The sequence below is a fragment of the Orbicella faveolata genome, unplaced genomic scaffold (assembly GCF_042242905.1).
Source record: "Orbicella faveolata isolate gen_17 unplaced genomic scaffold, um_ofav_v1 contig_14, whole genome shotgun sequence".
NCBI lineage: Eukaryota > Metazoa > Cnidaria > Anthozoa > Scleractinia > Merulinidae > Orbicella > Orbicella faveolata.
Window position 1 is genome coordinate 7096093 of NW_028301541.1, and position 24290 is coordinate 7120382.

Sequence of the window (24290 nt, forward strand, 5' to 3'; positions counted from 1 at the left end):
GAGGCTCTTCTTCTAGACCGTGTTGTCATTGGTCGGCAGTTTCTATTTCAGGACGCATTGTGCTGTATCAATATCTCAGTGCGCCAGTCGAGTTATCAATTTTAATTTAAAGAAACGTTCGCCTTTAAATACGCTCCTGTTGAAAACAGACACAGAGACAGAAACAGACACAGAGTTTTCAATTTTAGTTTAAAGAAAAGTTCTTCTTTAGTACGTTCCTATTACTTGATGAAATTCCATGGGTTTTGTTCAAGAGAAAATGGTTTTGTTTTAAAACGGCGCAACATGAATTGACGCACGAAGTGACTTTTCACACTTCGTGGCATAAGCGATACCTTCCCTTGTTGTAGTGTGACTTCATCATAATTATCAGCTCTTTCACTTGACTATTAGAAAAATAAATATTCTTTGAGCCTTGGTCTCGCTATTTTCGGAGGTAGGGGTAGGAGTGAGCTCGCTAATTTCGGGGGGGGGGGATCGTTACTTACGGGATTTACTGGCGGCCACAATTTTTTGACGTTACTTTTGGGGGTCGTTGTCTTAGGAAGTTTACAGTATGACAACCTCTTAGGCTAGCTAAATAAAGCGCGCTGATAATAAGACGTTTTTAAAATTAATTGTTTTCGTTATTTTCCTTGGATTACGGCAAATTACCTAATAAACGTTGGGCAACTCGTTCCAACCGGTAACTCTACAAAAAAAAAATTACATTATAAACGTTGGGACTCGTTCCAACCGGTAACTCTACAAACTTTACAAAACTTGACAAACATCTTTATATTTTCGTTATTCAACCACGACGTCAGACCCGACCTGCCATGGAAATTTAAGCCTTCTCAAGATCGTCACGCAGAGAACTTTGTAGCCTGCGAGCAGGTTGTCTCGTATTTTGGACCGCAAGAGAGACACGCGAGACGAACGAAGCGCGCCCCGATGTCGTTTGTTCCATCAAGCGCGTCGTTCGTAAACTAACCTGCGATCATACCCTCCCTCCCTTATATTCAGACGCCAAACAAAACAGAACTCTTGATCGCAGGAATCGCAGGTTATTCGTAAACTCGCACGCGCACCAAGGCGAAAAGCCAGATAGCGACACTTCCAAAAGTAGAGCCTGATCGCAGCCTAGAACCAACGCAGCCCCCTCCCTCCCCTCCCCTTTTACCCTGCTATTTCCCACTGGTCTTTGCAGGTGTAATAGTCTTCGCTGCCATTTTGCAAGTGGGCAAAAGTGAAATATTTCAAAGGTTTGTTATTTGTTTTAAAGCGGCTTGATCCAGTGAAATACTTGATGTGAGACAGTAGGTAACTGTTTTTCCTTTTTATACATGTCAGCGCCAGGAGGAGGAATAAGGAGACGTTTTGATTGTTGATCAATGCAGTGCTTTGCTGGATGAAGGTAAGCTTAGCATAAACTCACAAACTTTAACATTTACAATATTTAATATAAGCTTAGCCTACTAGAACAGGTATAATATATAAGCGTTAGTAGAAAAACAAAGGGACAAATTCTATACCTGCCAACTTTCACACCTTTTGGCGCGAGTCTCTAGCTTGAAGGTCGAACTCTAGCTCTTACGCGATCAAGAGTGTCTGTAAAAGGAAGACCTCTAAAAACGACCCTAAGACCCCAAAAACTCAAAAACGAAGACCCCGCTAATCTTCTAAGGCATTTTGACCCTAAATGAAGTTTTGCTCCTTCTTTTTCCGGCCAATTTTGTGATGTCAACACGGTGTTATGTTTTTTACTGCCATTTTGAGCTGAGCAACCAAGCTCTCACATGGTTCGGTACAAAACGTGGACCCCCTTTTGGACCCCTTCTGGACCCCATCTGGATCCCCCTTTTTTTCTTTCTTTCTTTCTTTTTTTTTTTTTAAACAACGGTTAAAGTCAGCCGTCTAAGTGATGAGCTGTATGCACTTTCGAATGATTCAAGCCGTGATTAAATGCTTTAGACGATCAACAGTCAGGAGAATTGAAGAGAGTTGAGGAGAACTCAAACAACGTGTTCTGCTGTTTATTTATACGATATTGTAAATAAATGCAGGTAAATACGGACATGGCGAAATGACGAACAAATAGTCGATAAATACACGTAGAAGAAACGACATTACACAAGACTGGGAGTTCTGCAGTCTTAAATATCGCCTTGAAAAGGGAAGGGGAAAAAAGAAAAAGAAAAAGAAAGAAAGAAAAAGAAGTTATTACAACACAGGGTATTCATATTTGGTCACCCATCCAAGTACTAACCCCACAGAACAGGGCTTAACTTTGTTGAGCGGACAAGATATAGTGCTGTCCTTGTGGTATAGTGACTCTACGCTGAACACACTTTTTTTAATTTCTAAGATGAGAAAAGGTAACAAAGAGAGAGAAAAAAAAACACCTTGATACTTGCTGGGAAAATTAAGAACGAACAAAAATGAGAGAAATGAAAACGAGAATTATCACTTGCTTTGGTGATCGGACAAGAAGCAGTGCAAGAGACCGAGACAATTATAAAGAAAGTACCGATAACTTCATGAATGTTTTCAACAGTGTTACTTCTCCTTGTGTATTCTCTTACCGTTGCGTTTTGCACTATTTCTTAACAATACCAGAGGGCTTTAACTTTAACTTAACCTACGGATTAAAACCTTAAGTGGCATCAAAATTGTCGCTGTTTACAGACGATCCATTTTCCAAGTTGAATGGGTCTTGGCCACTTTTTTTCTCTTTTTTTTTTGAATGACGGTAAAGTCTACTTAATCAATGAAGTGCAGTAAAAATGTGAAAAATGATTTTTTTTTCCTTTCAGAAAATACGGGCTCCTAATTTAAATAATTAAACTTAGAACATAACACGTAACGTTTGGTCTACATTGTAGAATAATATATGGCTCCACCCGCACTAAGAGAGTTAACTGCGTTTATTTTTTACAAAATCTGGTTAAAATTAGCGAATAACTTAACTTGGTTTAAGGTTGGTTATGACGAAACAATGGGGTTATATTTTATGAGCAGCGGCACTGAAATAGGTTATAAAGTAAAAGTGGGTGAACTAAATTGACATCATGACATGGATAAACCAACAAAATGACACACTGTGAGAACTGCAGACTTTTATTTTCTTGATTCTTTTCCTCTGTTTTTGTGTCCTTCAGCCTCTATTCTTCACGGCTCACCCGCGCTATACACGAATTTCCAAGGCAGTTCTCTCAAATGTCAGATTATTCTCCATCGCCGTCGAGGCGTCGAATGAATCGTCCTCGAATTTGACTCTATCCAAAAAATCAGTGATGGTTTGAAGAAATCACCAGGAATCCTACCATGCATAACTTTTATACCCAGGCTTTTATAGAGAGCACCTCCAAATGAACATTGGGTCCTTTCACTAAGAACTTTGTGTATTCATTAATTTATGACAAAATGAAACACTCGCTCCTGAGCATCTTTATCAGTAGAGAAGCATGGATTATGGCATCTAGGAACTAGGAAACGCTATCGGTCCACAGCTGTTACGTTTGGAAAATTGCACTTCACTTACCATTGTTCAGGAATTCATTTATTCATCTGCATTTCTTGCAATTTTAGCGAATTGCCCCTTCCCTTTAACATGCTCTTGTGTTCTTTGTGGAGGTCCATTATTTTAAAATTTTTCTTTCTAAGGTGAATGAGCGCTTCCTGCTCAGGTCATGGTTCAGGCATGTATCAATGTTTTTTTTTCTCTCTTTGTTACCTTTTCTCATCTTAGAAATTAAAAAAAGTGCGTTCAGCGTAGAGTCACTATACCACAAGGACAGCACCACGTCTCGTCCACTCAACAAAGTTAAACCCTGTTCTGCGGGGTTAGTACTTGGATGGGTGACCAAATACAAGTACCCCGTGTTGCAGAACTCCCAGTCTTGTGTAATGTCGTTTCTTCTACGTGTATTTCTCAACTATTTGTTCATCATTTTGCCATATCTGTATTTACCTGCATTTATTTACAATATCGTATAAATAAACAGCGGAACACATCGTTTGAATTCTCCTCAACTCTCCTCAATTCTCCTGACTGTTGATCGTCTAAAGCATTTAATCACGGCTTGAATCATTCAAAAGTACATAAAGCTTATCACTTAGACGGCTGACTTTAACTGTTGTTCAAAAAAAGAAAAAGAGAAAGAAAAAAACGAGGGGTCCAGATGGGGGTCCAGATGGGGGTCCAGATGGGGGTCCAGAAGGGGTCCAAAAGGGGGTCCACTAGGGGGTCCACTAGGGGGTCCAGACTGGGGGTCCATGTTTTGTACCGACCCCTCTCACATTTGGCCGGAAGTGATGTTGCCAGTTTGACCAATTTATTTTAACCTCATTTGGGCTGAAAATGTGTACAGATATTTCTTTGTGAACATTTTTTTTTAATATATATATATATTTGCTTCTTCAAATTAATGAAAATGTATGCAAACAAAGTCAAAATACTCAAAGAAAATGTAAACAAAAAAAGTCAAAATACTCAAGTAAAAATCTTAGCTTGGTAAAAGTCAAAGGCTCAAAGTAGGATTTGGATTGTTCGAAACTATGATGTTTGCATTGCCAAAACTTAAGCAAAAGAAACTTGCAGCTAAACTTGACAGAAGGATGGGATTTCAAACCTTACGTTATGCAAATTTTACAGGAAAATCTCAAACCTCAGCATTGCTGCAAGGTCTCGGTTTGAGATTTTCCTGTAAAGACTTCACTAGTGGTTAATAACTAGTTATCAAAAAAACCATATAAATTCTTCTTTTCTCTAAATAGCAAAACTAGCCAAAAAGCAGCTATGGCAGCACTATTTGTACATTCTATACCGTCCAATGGCATTTCTCAATAGCAGGCTTTTATGCCTACAGGGTGCGTCCAAAATTATTTTTAATTAACTACTTTAATACCATCCAGACACCAATTACTGTACACTGGCGAAAAAAAAATAACAATATTAAGTCTTGACCAGAAAAACAATATTCTTACAAAATAAAGACCTGCAATGGTGAACCTAGCAAGAAGTACATTGTAACTTATAATAGAGAAACTTTGACCGGTCCAGCAACAAAGCATTAAGTTTAGCATTAGTGATTTAGTACAGTCTTATAACAAAAATGAGAATTTTGAAACCTTTTACAAAACATCTTTGAACTCAGCCGCAAAAACAATATTTTAAAACCAGCAAATAAAACAATTCTGAATGGTCCAGCAACAAAAATAAGATTCTGTCAATTAACCCAGCAACATATTTGACCTTTAAGCTTTTTTTCCCCTTTTTTTTAAGTATAAATTCAAACTGGGAAACAAAGCAAACTGAATTTGGCTCATGCAGCAACAACTTGGAATTGATTCAGCGATAAATAAAATTTTTTAACCCAGTGGCAAAAAAATTAATTTTCAAACCCAGCATGGGCACAAAAACTACTTCAAATAAACCAAGCAGAAAATTTTCAAATTTTTGAACAGCAATGAAAAAAAATATTTTTCAACCCAGCACCAGAACTTTGTTTTGAACCAAGCAATGAGTTATTTGTTGTAGAATTAGCAACAAAAATATTTTAATTTCAAGTGATGAGAATAATTTCATGCATAGTAACTTAAGTTAAGCTCTGATTGGGTAACTGAACAAGCATTGGTTGTTTTCAATTTTTTTACTATTATTTTATGAGGCATGAAAGTTTCTAGATATTAAATGACTTATTAATCCTCTGAAACAAAGATAGCTACATGTACTGTGTGTATATCTCTTTTTGAATGCTAGTGTAGGAATGCCTGCACTTTGTGTCAGACAAATGTTTCTGGAAATTTTAAGTGGCAATTTTGCAAGCATTTCATGATTTTCCACAGTAAAATAATATGAATAGTTAAAAGATGTTAACAGTGCTAGAATTAACAGTCTGTCATTGGACCTTGTGCAACCAAATTTTGAAAGTTTTCTGACTATTATTTTTCATCATGATTGGACATCATGACAGAGCTCCAAAATGACTTGGCTTTTAGTTATGAAGATTTTGTTTGCAGACAATGTTTGCTTTGAAATATGTTTGCTTTCAATAATAGCTTCTCTAGGCTTTGGCAGTCTTTTTTTTTTTTAAGTTTCCAGATGTTCAAAATGACAAACTTTAGCAGTGTAAGAATGGCTTGGTTGGACTTGGAATTTCCATGCTCCCTTTAACCCATTGACTCCTGTGCTGCCCGTAACCAGCCGTGACAGGCGTTGGCCTTTGTTCCACTTCTGACGTCATCACCTCTGACCAAAATTGACATCATCTATACTCAAGTTCTGCAAGTCAGGAGGAAAATATCTTTCCAGTAATACCCAGATCAGAGTGATCGGCTCAATGGAGCCTGAAATATGCACAATAAATGCTCCGAAATTTGAGTGAAAAACGGCCAGCAAAATTTCCTGCGACTACACTTAGCTACTCCAAAATTTAGCTACTTAGCTACTCCAAAATTTCTCAGAAATTTTTGAACTGGAAGCAAGCCCAGTAGAAGGTCAATCACTGCAGCAAAAAGATAAGAAAAGTAGAAAAAGGAAAGGTGACAAAAAATAAAATAAAAACAAAACACAAAAAGCCTAAAGATGTAGATCACTTTCTCGTCCTAAAACTATCTAGAAATTTTGATCTCTGTGCATGCCCGAGCAAAAATGTTGTAAGTGGAAAGAAAGGCATGCTGTCATTTTGCAAATACCTTTTTGAGTAGATTGGAGCTAATTTGGCCCATATCCAGGCTGAAAATCTCCAAAATGTCCAAAAAATGTGTTTTCGGCAAAAAGCTCCGGGAGTCAATTGGTGAAATTTATTGACATCAGCGGAACCCTATTCGATGTCATTCAGTTCAGTAAACAATGAGGAGACATTGCCTTAATCTGCAAATTCTCTATGCTATATTAGCCTTTCGTTAGGGGAGTTAGTATCTGGAGCTTAATGGAAACTAAATACATAAAAATTACAAGGAGACCTGAATTTTGTTTTCCAGATGAGATGTAAACAGGGAACCAAGTGGATCAGAGACTTGGCAATCAGGATTTACATGCAGCAGTTATCCAGGTAAACTAATAAAAGTGATTTGCAATTACCGTAAACACCGATGGATAAGCTCCACCTTTTTACACAAAATTTTCCTTAAAAGTCGGGGATGCAGCTTATCTGCGTGAACATCTGGACAATGTGCCATAAATTTGCATAAATTAACACTTTCCATCAAAAATTTATAAGCCGGTAAAGCAAACTAATAAGAACTTCAGTAATAAAATAAATGAGAGTTAGCTCCTAAAGGAACTGTTTTTGTTCATAATCACAAGCTGACATTTCTTGCTGCTAAACTACATTAAACCTTCAGTAAAAAATCTTTTAACCAGTTTAAGGTTGCCATTCTAGCTCATTCTGGAGTAGCTAAATGTTTCGCAGTAGGGAATCTCCGTTCTGCCACAAAGCTGTGTACATGTCAACAAAGAAAGCTTCGAGAGCTACTTGTGTCCAGTACTCCATCTCCTGGTGAAATGCCTGGCTACTAAGCTACGAATGAACGAATGCGCTTGCATTCTTCTTGTTGTGTGTAAAATTCTACTGAAAAACTGACAGGAATGAAAAAATTACTGGTTTAAAAACACCAGAGAAAGATCAAACATATGTCAAAGTTGGTAGACATCATGTCCATACTATTGCAAAACTAAAATTATAGGTAAGAGTTCCAGTGTTTGTGAGTTTATGCCAGTTTACATTCAATAAATCAAGAAATGTACATGTAAAGAACTTTCTCAATCTCCACTTGTGAAGTATTTTGAGTTCCTTCCAAAAACTTTTTTTCCGAAATATAGTTCCCAAACTCGGGGTGCAGCTTATCTGTGAGTGCGGCTTATCCGCCGGTGTTTACGGTATATTACTCTTGATTAATCAAGTTATTACTGCTTTGTAGCATTCTTATTGTAACAGTTATGCCATTTTTCAAGGGTTTTTTTATCACCTGCAAAAAATCTTCACTCAAAATCATTATTCCACTCGCACATTTTTTTCCAGCAAAATTTGCACAGCTCAAAATTCCAATGGTTTTTTTTTTTACATTTTTATTGAAATATATCTTTCATTTATTGGCAAGAAAGATGTCCAACTTTGAAATTCTTTCTCATAAGTGCTAATTTACAAGGCTCTGAAATGTGACAAATTGTCTTCTCTTTTTCACTGTGGCCTTTTTCACCTGGGGTAACCTTGAAATTGCACTGAATTCCTCTTTTGCACTCCATTTCAAATTTGCAGTGAATAAACTAGAAACTAGGCTTCAATCCATTTAAATGATTAACTAATTGACTGGCTAATTGATAGGTTGATTGGCTGGTTGATGGACCGGCATAAAAACTGCTTAGCACTTGGAAACTTTTAAGTACATTTGTGAAGTGTGTCAACTCATTGTTTTTTATGTGCTTCTCTTATTGACAAAATATCCTATTAGACTTCTGGTTGGTCTCTGAACTGATTTATTCATTGCCTGTGTACATGTAATTGTTTAAGATAACAAATAAACTGGTAGAACTGGCATGGTGATTCATTGGTAAACAGATGACTAACAGGTTAACTCATAATGATAAACTAATTGAAAGGCCGTGTGCAAGAACGTCCCCTGGATTTTTCGGCCATTTTTGAAACTGCTCAAAACTAGCTGAATTTTGGCATGTGGGCTTCGTTTCGCCTGAGAAACATTGCTCTGGAGTTTTTTTCGCTGGGTTTCTCTTCGTTCTCGAGAAATAACGTATGCAAAAAAGGCACACATGTTGGAAAAACCGAGTGGGTCTATTGCATACGCAATATCTCGAGAACGAAGCGAACTTTAGCGCGAAAACTACGAGACATTGCTTAACATACCTGAACAAAACTGCATGCGAAATTTGGAGCGTTTTCGACAAAGTTCACTTTTGATTAAAATACCTGACGCCCTTTTCCCGCCGAGTCCTTCAAATAAACGAAGCTGGGCCTTTGTTATGATAAACAGAGCCGATCCTTTGTTATAATAGCCAAGCCAAGCCTTTGTTATAAGTCGAAGTCTCGCCTCGGTTTATTATAACAAAGGATCGGCCCGCCGCGACCGCAAGGACTTTGATTTCATTTAGAAACCAGCAAAATGTCAATTTCACGCAACTTATATAAGCTCAAATTTGTTGATTTCAGGTCAAAAGTGGTTAAAATGTTGACTCATGTTAACGCGCGACGGCAAGGATATTGATTTCTCTTAGAAAGCAGCAAAATGTCAATTTCACGCAACGTAAAAGCTCAAAAATGTCGATTTTAGGTCAAAAAAGATTTAAATGTTGATTTCACGTTAATCCGTGACGGGGAAGGTTGTTGATTTCACTTAGAAAACAGCAAAATGTTAATTTCACGCAACGTATAAGCTCAAAAATGTTGATTTCAGGTCTAAATAGGTAAAAATGCTGATTTCACGTTAACGCGTGACGGCAAGGATGTTGATTTCACTTAGAAAACAGCAAAATGTTAATTTCACGCAACGTATAAGCTCAAAAATGTTGGTTTCAGGTCTAAAGAGGTAAAAATGCTGACTTCACGTTAACGCGTGACGGCAAGGATGTTGATTTCACTTAGAAAACAGCAAAATGTTAATTTCACGCTGCGTATAAGCTAAAAATGTCGATTTCAGGTCTAAATAGGTAAAAATGTTGATTTCACGTAACGCGTGACGGCAAGGATGTTGATTTCACTTAGAAAACAGCAAAATGTTAATTTCACGCAACGTATAAGCTCAAAAATGTTGATTTCAGGTCTAAATAGGTAAAAATACTGATTTCACGTTAACGCGTGACGGCAAGGATGTTGATTTCACTTAGAAAACAGCAAAATGTTAATTTCACGCTGCGTATAAGCTAAAAATGTCGATTTCAGGTCTAAATAGGTAAAAATGTTGATTTCACGTAACGCGTGACGGCAAGGATGTTGATTTCACTTAGAAAACAGCAAAATGTTAATTTCACGCAACGTATAAGCTCAAAAATGTTGATTTCAGGTCTAAATAGGTAAAAATGTTGATTTCACGTAACGCGTGATGGAAAAGATGTTGATTTCACTTAGAAAACAGCAAAATGTTAATTTCACGCAATGTGTAAGCTCAAAAATGTTGATTTCAGGTCTAAATAGGTAAAATATGGCGGCCGGAAAATAGTGTTGACATCTGGAACTTACTTTGGTTATCTGGGACAATGATTATCTGCACTGAACAAATAAACATTAAATGAGCACTTTTCCAAATACAGCAACGTCTTAAGTGGCTAAAAATCACGAGATAAATACATATTTTTCGACAAACACGATGGTAGCTTTATGTCACGCACCGCCTAACTTCGAAATTCAAAATGCGCTGGTACCTCTTATGCCTGATGAGGATAACAACTCTTGTGGCTCTTTAGTTTTGGATTTAAGAATTTGATGACTTCACGTGAAAACGCTCTATAAATAGGGTAAACAGATTAAAAAATTAACCCTTCTGCGCAACATACGGGTGTCCGTACATCTGCATGTCCGCTGATCCCAGAAGTTCAAAACACTACAAATCATGCCGATATGAAATAAAATCAACGCAACCTGAATCACACATCTATGTTACAATCGATCGCTACTTGTTGGCCATTATTATGTTTAAATGAAAAAAGCCGAAACAATCTAGTTACCAGTTCGAGAAACGCGAGCAGAACGTGATCGCAATGCATGTCGGGAAGGGTCTTTACACCTCGTGCGCGGGAAAACATGGCGGTCGATACAAGACAAATTTTATAAGACAAAAACCAGTTTTCGCTTTCCAAACTTTGACACTAGCGACGCTTGGCAAATGGGCCACAACTCACGAGAGGGTATTTTTCTTGGGCAAGAACTGCTCTCGGACTTTGCTGCCTGGCTCGATCTGACTTCGAACGCCGATAACACGATTACGGTATATCAGCTGCCTTCGAAGTTTCAGAACACATTTTGATTCTTTAAAACGTGCTGATGACTTACGGGTTTATCGAGGCTTTATGATGCCTCTCAACCACCTGGTACTTTAACAAAATGCTTAAGATATTAGTTGACAGAGCTCTAATGCGGCACATCTCTTTTTCGTCCGATGGTATTTCGTTTGACGCTTGATCGATTCACGTGTTGTGTTCACGTCACAATAACCGATGTGAACAATCTGTTCCCAGATTTGCGCTCTGTATACTATTTTCCTTTGACTTTAAGACAGCTAAGATTCAGTGGAATACACTATAAACAGTCTGCCTGTTTGCTGTTCAACAAAATAATAAGGTTTCTTTTGTTTTTTGTTCAACAAAAGATCTCCAAAAGATGCCGCTTGGAAAACTGAGTTTTTTGCACACGTTATTTCTCGAGAACGAAGAGCGCCTCAGCCAAAAAAACTTCAGAGCAATGTTTCTCAGGTAAAACGAAGCCCACATGCCAAAATTCAGCTATTTTTGAGCACTTTCAAAATCGCCAAAAAATCTAGGGGACATTCTTGCACGCGGCCTTTCAATGACATTTACACTATTTGACATACTGACTAGGTGAACTTCTCTGGCAATGAAATAAGTAACAATGAGTGCTTCCCTTAGGCAGTTTGTTTAGCAAGCGTAAAGAGCAAGCAAGGTGAATAAGTGACTAACTGACTGACTGAAAACTGGCAACTGAATATACTAACAGATGAAATGATTAGCTGAATTGCAGACAGACAAACAGACAGACAGACAGACAGACTGACTGACTGACTGGCTGACTGACCTCTTAGTTGACTGATTCACAGACTGAGGGTCATACAGGGGTATTCTTGTGATGACTTTATTTTCCGTGAAATGTGAATTTAGGAAATTATTAACCACGTGGTCACGGGCCCAGCGCAGCTCTGCACGGGGTTTATTTATTAATTTTTTTTAGTTTTGTCGGTGACCAGACCCAAATTTTCTCTCGGCCAAATTTTGAATCACTCAACCTGTGAAGTTTATTCACCAAAAGCTGTTGAAACATTAATACATGGAAAATGTTACAGATATTGTTCTCTTTATAATGTGTGTAAAATATATTTTCTTTTGGTTTTATTGAAGCGTTGGATTCGAAGGGAATAAAAAATATGCTAAAAAAAGGTATTACGTCAGCCATGGAATGTGCTGACATTGCAGCTTTCACTTTCGCTGCATGACAAATAAGATTGTGTTTCCTTTGCAAGTTTATTTCGCCAGAAGCGACGGTCATTAATTTATTTGCAATTTTGCGAGTATTTCTTGTGGGTTTAAGCAAATGAAGTAAATTCTTTGGCTGTTTCATCACAGCAAGTTAAGAGATCTAAAGGAAAATCAAATATTTGCTGAGGTAAACAGGAGCTTGCCAGAACTTGCAGCGTTTATGTCAATGTTAGGGGGAAAAAACACAACCGTAAATTCTAAAATTAGCTGTGGATAGTGTAAACCTTGGATTGTGTGACTCGTGTGACTTTACTTGTCCTTTCCACATAGCACAAACAAATTAAATTTTGAATTTTAAGGAAGAAAGCTGTTCATTATAGATAGCGTAATTAATAGCGTGACACTTGTTTCCTTTTCTTATCATTCATGGGCATGTCCCGAGCGAACTTCCAGATTATGACCATTACGTCATCATAGATTTCACAAGAGTGATGGTGCAATAACACATTTTGTGTTGACCAAGTGATATGGGGTCAACGGTAACCAATGAATCATCAAGGACTGCTTTGGAATGTGCACTGCATTGCGACAGTAGTACTAGGAAAACAGTTAAATTTTAAAAGTGCGGTTATAAGATCTAACAGATCTTCTTGTTCGTTATGATCTGTGACTTAAAGGTTTTGTGTGGCCCGTGAAGAACATGAATTATCAACCGACATTCGGGATTTAATCACTCTATCCTATGTGATTTTGAGACGCAATCCCTCCAAGGGATTTGTTAAGACTGAAAACATCAAATGTGAAATATTGTAACGTTTTGTAAGGCATCCACAACTACCAAGTAACAGAGGGCTTTCCTTGATGTCCTACACTTGATTTTCAAAAATGTTATATGGCCTAGTAACACTCTTTAGAGTGAGTAGGTTATTAAAAAGATTTACCTTGCTTGCTTATTTTTATGATTCCGGAAAATGAAATTTCAATGTCCGTGATCTGTAATTCGCTATTTTTTCATTCGTGAACCATGCCAGAGACCCCGTCCTGTACAACCCTCTGAACTGCAATGTTAAGTACATGGTAATAGTTATAAAAACTTGTATAAAATTATCTCTTAGCCTGACAAATTAGTATTCTTTTTTTTTCAGATCAGATGCCAACAGGGAGAAAGTGGACTAAATCAAGCAGTTATATCTTTAGAAGGGCTGCATGTTCTATTTTGCAATCCAACTCTTGGGTGAACCAGGTAAACAAAACTCTTGAATAAGCCAAGTTCTGCTCTGATTATTTGACTTCAGACATGCAGTTTGTGCCTTGATGATTTACACAATGAGTAAGAAAAGCTATTAAATCACACTCTTTTAAAAACATCGTCCATGAAATTGTTAAATTTATCTTCTGCAGCCAAAAGTGATGTTCAAAAGTAAGATGTTTTTTCAGAATTAGATTGCATTTTCACCTTCAAAGAAAATTTTTGAATTGGCGATTTTATAACTTAGTGAGTAATTGGGCTGCAGTACCAATTGACTGGCTGATGGACATTGTTAAAGTAGCTGTGGTCTATCCCGTTTGTTTGGTACATTAAAATGAGAGAGAATTCCAGGTAAAAGTGACAGAAACCAAAATTTCATTCTGGGAAAATGATCCTGAAACTGGCACAGTAAAACTCACAGTATCCAAACTATGTACAATATATAACTCAAACATAAAGGACTGACTGATGGACTGACTTACTGACTGACGTACTGACTGACTAACTGACTGACTGACTGAATGAATGAATGACTGACAGACAGACAGCCAGACAGACAGACTGACTGACTGATTGATTGATTGACTTGTGACTGACCGCCCGATTGGCTGATTACTGATTGATTGACTCATGACCAACTGACTCACTAATTGACTCAGGACTGACTTTTTTCACTGACTGACTGACTGACTGACTGACTTTTCAGGACTGCTGACTGACGCACTGATTGACTGCTGATGAACTGATTACTGTAACTGAATGACTAACTATGATTGACTTATTCATGACTGTCTGAATGACTGATTGACTGCTGATGAGTGACTGACTGACTGATTGACTGCTGAGAGACTGCTGACTGACTGCCTGACTCACTCACTTACCAATGGACTTTGATTGGCTGATCGACTGACCAAACGTTTACACTGATTGGGACGTGATGTATTGGCGTTGATCTGTTGAACTTCTGTATCATATATATCACAGTTTGAAAACAAATTAAAAGATAAAAATATCAAAAAGTTACTGAAGAAAAATCTTGGTACAGTATATTGCATGTCTGAAGTATTGAACACAGTCAAACCTCTCTAAATGACCACCTTGTGTAAAGTGACCCCCGGGAAGTGACTATCTTGAGTCTGAAATGTGACTACCTTGTAAAAGTCCTAAATTGTCTCGTGCAGCTAAATTATTAGAAGAGCGGTTTATCTAAAATTTATAAGCACGCCATTGGTTTGGCAAAGTGCACAGATGGTCGCCTTTGGGTTGGTTTGACTGTATCTCTAATTACTGTAAACCTTGATGGGTACATTTCTCAAAGCATTTCCTCTCCTCTCCGCCAATATACCTTCGGATGTCATTAAAATCGTGAAAAAAAAATGCACATTCAAGATTGCAGCAGAAATTTTCCTAACTTTCGCTTTTGCTGTACATTCTCTAAAAAAAACAAGTCTGTAAATATAATTTTCTAAAACGACGGATGTTTACTATCGCATGACTGATTTACCTTGTGCCACGAAAAGAACGTAGTAATGTCACGCAAGATGAGAAATGCAAGTACATGTACAGAAGTCTTTGTCGTGGAGTTTAGATCTTCAGCTAAAGGAGACTTACTTTTCAAGAAGCAACTACAAGATAGAGATAACAGCAATTTAATTGCACAAGTTAAAACAATTATAATTTTGAGCTGTTAATATGCAAAAATTTACTGGTTACGTGTAAATAGCATGCAGAAATTTGCATGTTTTGTTTTTATGATTTCAAACCAGTTGTCTTACGCAGAATTAGAATTACAGCTTTGCTTACAATTTCACGGTTCTCTTGAAAGAATTTCTTGATGTTTTATGATCGGAAATTATGGAACTGAAAAGTGCACTTAAAATACGCTGGAGTTGATGTATTTCCAGTGCGTACAACAAATATATTTCAGAGCCGTTTCTGTCCTGAAAGCAAATATAAGCCGGCAAAACGTCAATAAAATAATCTGTACACGGTTGTGAATTTTCTCGGGTTTTTCAGCCATTATTTGGAAACCATTCTTTCATTGGAGAGGATTTGGGAAACGTACTCTGAGGTAGTCCCAAGGGTGATGAGCATATTATATCTCCTTACAATATTAATATATTTGAAAATCATCAACTCGGGATATTGTCTTGATTTACTACCAAATTCTCAAAACAAAGATCAAATCACTTGGGGTAATTCGTAAGGAGAATTGATATGTCCAGCTTGGGACTGAAACTCTTATGTTTACAGTAATTGAGGTCTTGTTAAAACTAAGCGGTACGATTCCAGACTGGTTTTAGTAAACGGTTTGTTTCTGTTCCAATGTACGCCACAAATATGTTTAAATTTTAAGTTAGAATAAACGTTTGAAGTTGTCCTTCACTAACATTTCGGAAAAGATAAATATATTGATTCAATTGAGGCCTTGAGCTACTGTACTGTATTTCAATTCCAAGCTTTCGCCGTTCTACGGCATCCCTGATGATGTCGTAGAACGGCGAAAGCTTGGAATTGAAATACAGTACAGTAGCTCAAGGCCTCAATTGAATCAATAGATATTTATCTTTTTTTAAGTTAGACTTTAAAACAATTCGGTACAAATTCTCTAAATATATTTCATTCGTTTAAAGTACTGAAAAGACGTATCTGTGGCGTACTTTGACAAAATAAACGAGCTGTTTACTTAAACAAGTGTTGATGGTACTGCAACGTTTTATCAAGACTTCTCCAGAACTTGGCTTATTCTTGGTGAGTTTATCTGGTTCACTCAAATGGTTGGATTGCAAAGTAAAACAACACGGGTGGAAAGATAACAAAATTTTATTGAAATAAAAATTGTCTCTCTTGTCCATTACTTTTATTGAAGAAAAAAATAATAAAAAAAATAATCTAGCCAATCTTGTCCCTGTTCTTTGGGTTGCTTCCACTCTGCCTCTCCAAGTCGATGTTGTTTCTTTAGTCCTCATTTAATATTCCAACTTTAAAATCCTGGTCTGTTTTATCTGATCCTTTCATCCAAGCCGGGGACAGTAAGACACTTGAAAGAGTTGATCGTTTGCTCCCAAGTGGGGTGGACAGCGTAAGGAAAGTGAGAGTTTGCTCCCCATGCCTCCGGGGTCTCAGTCTTAATTTGTCACAATGCCACACTCGAGTAATTTTGGAATTAATGAGTTGAAAAATAATTAAAATGCCAAATTCGTAATTTGGTTCAAGATGCTAATCCGCAAGTCAATGCATCGAAAAAATAAAAGATTTGCCAAAAAGCTCGCCCTCCCGGAATATTTTGGATGAAAACCCATTTAAGTTGGAATGTCCGCAACCTGGACAAGAAAAACGGAAGCGCTAAAGTATGGCGCTCGATTTCAGTGCATCACCGTTGAAATCAAAGAAAGATTTGAACCCAGAATCCGCCAGTCTGACCTCCGACCAAACCTCCGACCGACCGTCATTCCACAAACTTCACCAAAGAGCACAAGTCGCTAAAAGTCTTTCAGCTGTGAAGCTACCGATGTCAGGTTTCTCTCTTTAATTTGGATGAAAGAAATTGGCCGATTATTATGGCAAAAAAGCTTTAGTTTTGATTTAAAACTAAAACGATTGCAAAAGGTTTTAGTTTTTTATGCTTATTCAGCTTGTTTGTTTATTGTCGTATTTCATGTCACGTGACGTTACTCTGGAGAGTTGTTTATTCAAATGCAAATCAAATTCTCGTGCGAATGAATGAATAATTAGAAAGACAATTCTCCAGAGAACATCCGTGATCTGAAACGAGCAATTAACATACGAAGCCGAGTGGGTCTTGTTATTTGAAAAATAAAACGAGCTAAAGATTTAAGCCGAATCTCTGCTAACAATATCAACAATTTTGGAGAAAGTAAGAGCTAAAGTTATGTTGTGTTTCAACTGGCTTGATAATGTGAATTGGCCATCGTAAAGAGATTGCAATCTCTTTCGAATCTCTTTACGGTGGCCAATTCACATTATCAGATCAGTTGATAAACCAAATTATCTTACTATACTCCCCACCGACGCAGCACCACGTTTCTTTAGAAACTTACCCCCTCTACTCATTTAAAATATTTTTGTTTGTTAATCTGAAATTCCCATTGTAGCGTCCTTCGCATCCGTGACTTCTCTGCTCACGCAATGTCTCTCCTCACGTTGTGGAGGAGCATTGCGTGACCATCCGTGGAACTCTGAATTTAGTGAATTTTGCTGGATTTTAGTGGAAGAGATATTGAACCCACCTAAAAAAACATCCCCTAAAGACAAATGTTGCAACAAAAATTGAGAAATGCTATTTTGATTCAATTTATATCTATATAAATTATACTTAATAACCTGGTGGTGAAAAATTTTGAATTCCTGTTTAATTGGCTTGGTTGGTAAGAAATTGAATGAACTAAAGTGCTTAAATCAATGCAAAATGTTTCAGAATTGCTCCTCATTGACAGACTAATTAACTGTTAAATGGAATGCCGCCGTTTTATTTAACAGTTAACAAGCCTAACAACGAAGAATTATTCATCAACACCTATCATATATTAGTTTCTAATTAAATACACCTCTAATTGACAAATAAGCTATGAAACACTCCAGAAACCTAAGGAGGACTAGGCATCAGCTGTCAGCATAAGGCTTCCTGGGATTGTTTTGGTAACTAGCATGGGCTATTAGTTGATGGTTACCAAGGCAACCATTGACCATTCACAGCTCGTGTTGGTTACCATGGCAATCCCAGAGACCCTAGTGCCAAACAGCTGGTGCTTACTAGTCCTCCTTAGTTTGTGAAGTGTCAATTAAACTAATGAAAGGAACTTTTTGAAAATTAAAAATTAATATGCTAAGTTCAATGAAAATGAAAACAGAGAATGAAAATAATTAAGATGATGATGCGAAATTTTTCAAAAGGAAAAATGAAAATTTAATATAATGCCTAGTAATAATTTGTTTTTTTTCAAAAGATGTTTTGTTTATAGTTGGGCCTATAGGATTTAATTTTATTATTTTAAAGTTAAAGTTTATTTTTTAATGAAAAACTAGAAAAGAGAGTAAACCTGACCCAGTAGCAACCCAATCAGAGAGGCCCCCAGTGACTCAGCTCAATTTAATGTCATTTGTAAAAATCCAATCAGGTCAGACCGATGAAATTCAGTGATCTCCACTGTCTATGCTTTCTCTAGAGATGCACCTTCCTTGAGCCCCACAATTCAGCACTCCTGTTTTACGTCCATGGTTGTGGAACATTTCCTGATACATTGACTGCAAACAAGCATCTTGCTGGGCCGAAATTGATGGTGTGGTATTGTGACAAAAAAAGTGAAACCCTAAAGACATGAAAAGCAAACTCTCACCTTCCTTCACACTGTCCACCCCACTTGAGAGCAAACGGCCAACTCTTCCAAGTGCCCAACTGTCCCCGGCTTGAATTACAGGATCAGATAAAGTTTCCCAGGATTTCTCAGTTGGAATATTTCAGAGGACATCAGAAACACACCTTCTCAGAGGCAGAGCTTCCACAACCCAGCAAGGACGTGATTTGCTAGATTTGAATATGACCAATCTTTGGTCTTGATGTGTGTGCCACCTTCTGTCCTGGAATTAAATAAGAACCTAACAACTTAATTAGCAGATACATGCAAGCTCATTAGCATTATAAATAGACTAATAAAGAAAAACATGGTTCTTTCTTAGTGACAGAAGTCTAGAAAGAAAAGCCAGAAACCTTAACCATGACCATGAGCGGGCTGCTAAGGTACTGCAGGGTACTAAGCATAAATAGACTTCTTGTCCTAAAAATCACGAGAATTTTTTGGAGCAACCGAGAAAGTCCAGAAATATAGTCCTGATAAATTCTGACAATTTTTTGGAGCAACAGAGAAATCACTGAAAAACCTTTAAAGGACGCCCAAGAGAACCTTCAGTGCAACACCAAGAAAGAACCAAGAAACTAGTGCATTAAGCAAGATAATATACATTGGTTTTCATCAACAGTCTGCATTGTGTAGTTCTCGACGAGGATGTAAAATGTTTGTTTAAACTTATGTGAAGGAATCAAGGTTTGTTTCTAGATAAACAAAAAAAAACATAAGAACTTAGAAATAAGGTAAAATGCAGACTGTTGATCTAAATGTGTTTAACATTAATATTAAATATCATTGTTAGTCAGAAAAAATGCAACAAAAATTGAGAGACTGAAGACGAAACACTTTGGAAACGGAAAATAGCCCAATTCTAAAATAAATCCGAAATGGAGAACTTCAAATTAAATTTTGCTTAATTCTACATTCTGATAACATTTTGTCTTCAGTAAGATTGACTCTCGAAAACTTTCCTACAAGCAGGTGGTGTCATATTTTCTGGCTTAAGGCAAAGAAAATTTGCGTAAATGAAAATTTTGGTAAGTCTTGAAAGTAATCAATGATGTAGTCAAAAAGGTAAAAAAGATGGTGTGAACCAATCTTGCTTACAATTGGAAATTTTGTTTTGCTTGAGATAAGTGAATATTTTTTGGCTAGATATAGTTTAAGTTTGTGCTAATGAGCTTACAGATCCACTTTACTAAGTGTGCATTGAGATTGTTCAATTTATAATTAAAACTTTTCCCTTGTTTGGGAATTAAACAACCACCATCAAGCTGCCAAGCACTTTATAATGGTAAAGATGGATCAAAAAGGAAATTAGTTCTTAATTACCGACTCCCGAAGAAAATTAAATTTGTTTCCCGCCTAAGAGAGGTTAATCAAAAACAAACATCTTATGATTATTTTAAGAAAGCTACAGTAAGTAGTAAGGTTGAGTGGCAGCGTGATGTTGATTGTTGCTCGAAAAGAGTTAAGTAGTGAAATATTTTTTGTTCTTCTATGAAAGAAGTACATTGTACATTAAGATAAGAAGTTTAACAAATCGAATGTGGTTTAGCATGGTCTGTACTCTTATCGACAATGATACGCGTCGTCACAGTGGTCAAAATGTTGTGGACTCAAGAGGCACAGCCGAGTGAGTCCAAAACAACTTTTGACCACTGTGATGACGTGTATCGTTGTTGATAAGAGTACAGACCACGCTAAATCACATTTCGATTTTTTTTTACCACTGAATATCAACGTCAAAGAAAATGCTTTTTCTAGAATGCGAGCTGAAAAAGGCATTGCGCGACACATTGACACGAGCAGCGTTGTCTGAACTCTTATCGACAATAGCAAATTAGCCAATCAGATTCCGAGATTAGCAGCGATTGTGGTAAAAGATCATTTAGCAAGCTATCCTTAGGGCCGGGAAGTATTTGGCCAGGAAGAGGTCTACCAACTAATTTAAATTAATTTTTCTTAGCCTGTAATGAAGCACACCCCAATTTGCAAGAGCTGGAAATTGAAAAACTGGACATCCTGCATTCTTCTCAGAATTAATTTGCTGTAAGTTACTCAATATGGTTCCAATTTTTAAGGTTAAAGATGGAACCTTAGCATATGTCCAATAAGACAGTTACCATAATTTAGTTCCTAGCTGTTTTTTTCCCTATAAAGATAAACATAACTTTGCAAATTTTTAAATTTGAGTCTTGTCAGAAAAAAATGAGACTTACGGAAACCGCCAAGATCAGTGCAAAACTTCACAAGAAAATAATTTACTGGACCGGTGTCTTTCTTGTGCTTGCAAATAATGTGAATTTTGATTAATAAACTCATGAAGTGTAGTTAAACAGTGAGTTTGTTGTTAATCTGCAGAGAAAACTACATACAGTAGCAAAGACCTCTGATTCCGATCATTGATCCAATTAATGTACAATTGTAAACACAAAAATGTAAACCAGTGTACAGTGTACAGCTATGGTGATATTCAGTAGCAAAATGTTTGGAGATTATTTTTCTTTAGAAGAAAAACACTTATTTGAATAATGGTGGCACACACACTTATGTAGCATTAGATAATATTATCTGACTTAGTGCTAATCCTTGCATTGGTATGCAGCTTGTGCAGTTACTGTAGTCTGTAAAGTATTGGTGATTGTGGTGCAGAGTATGTTAGTCGGTAGTTAAGCCTGCAATGTCAATATCTTAGGTTTCAACTGAAGTACTGAAGTCAGGTCTAGTTTTTTAGGTTTGTCCAGGTCACAAATAAATCATTTGTAAGGTGCAAGTAGTTGTTGATTTCAGATGTTGTCAGTTTCAATCCATCCATTGTAAGTCAAGTTTGTGCTGGTTCTGTTTGAAGTTAAAGTTTGTTGGTTGGCTTGTTAAGGTCATGAAAAAGTCATTTGTAAGGTGTAAGTAGTTGTTTGTATCAGATGTTGTTATAGTCTGTGCTGGTTCTGTTTGAAGTTACAAAATAATGTAAAGTTTGTTTGTTGGTTGGTTGGTTTAGGTCATGAATAAGTCATAAATTTGTAAGGTATAAGTAATTGTTGATGTCAGTTAACTGTTGTCAGTTTCAATCCATCTGTTGTTAGTCAAGTAGGCGCTGGTTCTGTTTGAAGTTAAACTTTGTTGGTTTCTTTGTTGAGGTCATAAATAAGTCATCTGTAAGGTGTAAAGCTGTCAGTGTTAGATGTTGTGAAGTGTCACTTCATCTATTGTAATTTAAGTTTGTGTCAGTTCTGCTTGAAGTTGAAGTTTGTTGGTAGGTTTGTTAAGGTCATGAATAAGTCATTTTGTAAGGTGTTACATGTAGTGGTTGTTGGTGTCAAATGTTCTCAGTTTCACTCGATCTATTGTTAGTCAAGTTTATGCTGGGTCTGTTTGAAATGCAAGTTTGTTGATGGGTTTGCTGAGGTCATGAAAAAGTCACTTGTTGTTGGCAAGAGGTGTTTGTTCTAATAAGTCAGTGACAGTATGTAAGGTTTTTACTCAGTTTTACCTGCTCCAAACCAATGCAAGAAATTTACAAAGAATCCACAACAAGAACCTAGTTGAAGACTATGTCAAGCTCACAAATAACCAGCTAACCTGAACAGAGGTTGTGGAACAACAGCTGGGTGAAAAACCTCCCCGTACGTCCACTTGCTCCTAGGAGGAAAACCCCGGGCCAGCTGTACCCCATGTTCAAAGGCCTCCCGGGCAGGGCCAACTTATTATAGTTAAATAAACTACTTATGCTACCATAAGCCATCTTGTCAACTTGTCTACTAGGCGGCTTGACTCTTTAAACATCCTCTTTCGTGCCTGCCCTTTTGTCTTTTTCCTGGCCTCTGAGTCTGTGCTGTCATGTGATGCTTTCTGTCTGGTCCAACATCCTGTGATGAAACAAGCAGTGATAGGTTATTTTGGAATCCAATCTGAGATTTCTAAGAGAGCTTGAAAGATGTATTTTTTATCACTTGCAAGGGTTTAGTTGATGTCTTTCTTAACATCTAAGCTTGGATAACAAGTCATTAAATGAAAAATGCAATATATTTTGTGTACATGAACTACCTAGTTTTAACAGCTAAGGATTGCTTGTCTGTAAATAGCTTAGTCCAACGATTAAGTCACCAGTAAAAATTGAATAAAACTGACTAATGCACACTACGTAAACTATATTCACTCCATTGAATTTTCACTCTAGCGGTTAAAATCTTCAAGTATCCTCGAGGATCTTCATGAGGATTTTATCAAGGATCAAGATCCTCAAAGATCCTGAACAAGATCCTTAAATCACTAGTTAGTAGTAGGTCTTTAAAGATCTTGTGAGATCCTCAAAGATTCTGTAAAGCCTTAACAAGGGCAAGGAACCTTCCAAAATAGAACTTTTGCACCACAAACATAAACTAAACACCCTGTCTGCAATAAGTGCACTGTATACCGAACAAGCATGCTGAGCTTCCAAATTAAATTACATGTAATTCTCAGGGCAGGGTCATTGTTCTTGATTCTCAGAGCTACATTTGTCCCATAAAAAGAATGAAATCCTAAAGAAGAATCAATGCTTAACAAATTCTTATTTTTATTTAACATAATTTATTGATGCCAGCTTTTTTGTGTCTGTCCTCTTATTGACAATAAAGTGCATCATAATATTGTTACTAACAGTAGCTGAGGATCCACTTGGCAGTGCTTGTGGATCCACAATCTTCTTTGATAATAGTGTGATGAAATTTATCATCAGTGAGAGGTTATAAAAAGCAATAAATTTATGACAATTCAATTCTTTCATTTTAGGGCATTTTAGATACAGAAAGCAATAATAATCAAGCAAAGACTTCCAATAATGGAAAATGCCACATGTAGGCAAATTGCAAGGAAACCACAATTTCCTTTCCCCAAAACGATTCCAAAAATCACAATGTCATAATTCAAACTACTTGAATGACACTTGAAGTGGAATTTCTAGAACTTTAACCTAATTTATTCTATTCAAAAATTTCTGAAGGCCTGCTGAATTATTACCAAGTTTGGTCCACTTGCATGAGAACAGCACTTTGAACACAGCAAAATACAGAGTTCATTCATCAAATTCCAAATTAAAGTTTAACTACACATAACATGTGCTTTCCTCCTAAAAGTAGAACCTGATATGGACTTAAGGTTACTCCAAACCTTTACAGGGCTACTTTTGACAAATTTTCTTTTTCTCAACCAAATTAACGTTCATGATCTAAGGTAATATTTTCCAAAAACTGAAAAGAAACCATTAAAACATGGGCGATTAATATTGGGAAAAAGAGATTTTTAAATAAAAGTTAGTAAACTGTCAAGGTGTCATAATCCCCAAAAGGTATGGACTCCTCAGTGACCTTTTCACGGCAAATGGTTTAATCCAGGGATCCTAAATCAATCAGATACTTTCAATTTTAGATTTCATGTCTGTTCAGAGTGCCTCCTTGTAGTCACCCTTCGGCAATTGCTCCTCAGTTTCTTTTTGTTTTGTTGCACATCATTTTGTTACTGTTTTGCCTATTATTGTTGAGCACTGGCTAAA

General features: G+C 36.9%; 2 long non-coding RNA genes across 6 annotated transcripts in view; one reads left to right on the top strand and one right to left on the bottom strand.

Annotated features, from left to right (window-relative positions):
• The first annotated feature begins 1175 nt into the window (after window positions 1-1175).
• Window positions 1176-16291, top strand: LOC110068415 (uncharacterized). The gene is made up of 4 exons (XR_016206559.1): window positions 1176-1244; window positions 1333-1396; window positions 6967-7037; window positions 13288-16291. It is a non-coding gene; the product is annotated as an uncharacterized LOC110068415 (long non-coding RNA).
• The window catches only part of LOC149113780 (uncharacterized), a 36520-nt gene continuing 28426 nt past the window's right edge, over window positions 16197-24290 (bottom strand). For all 5 annotated transcript variants that reach the window (XR_016206546.1, XR_016206547.1, XR_016206545.1 and 2 more), the window contains exon 4: window positions 16197-22626. This is a non-coding gene — a long non-coding RNA (uncharacterized LOC149113780). The remainder of the gene's footprint in view (window positions 22627-24290) is intronic.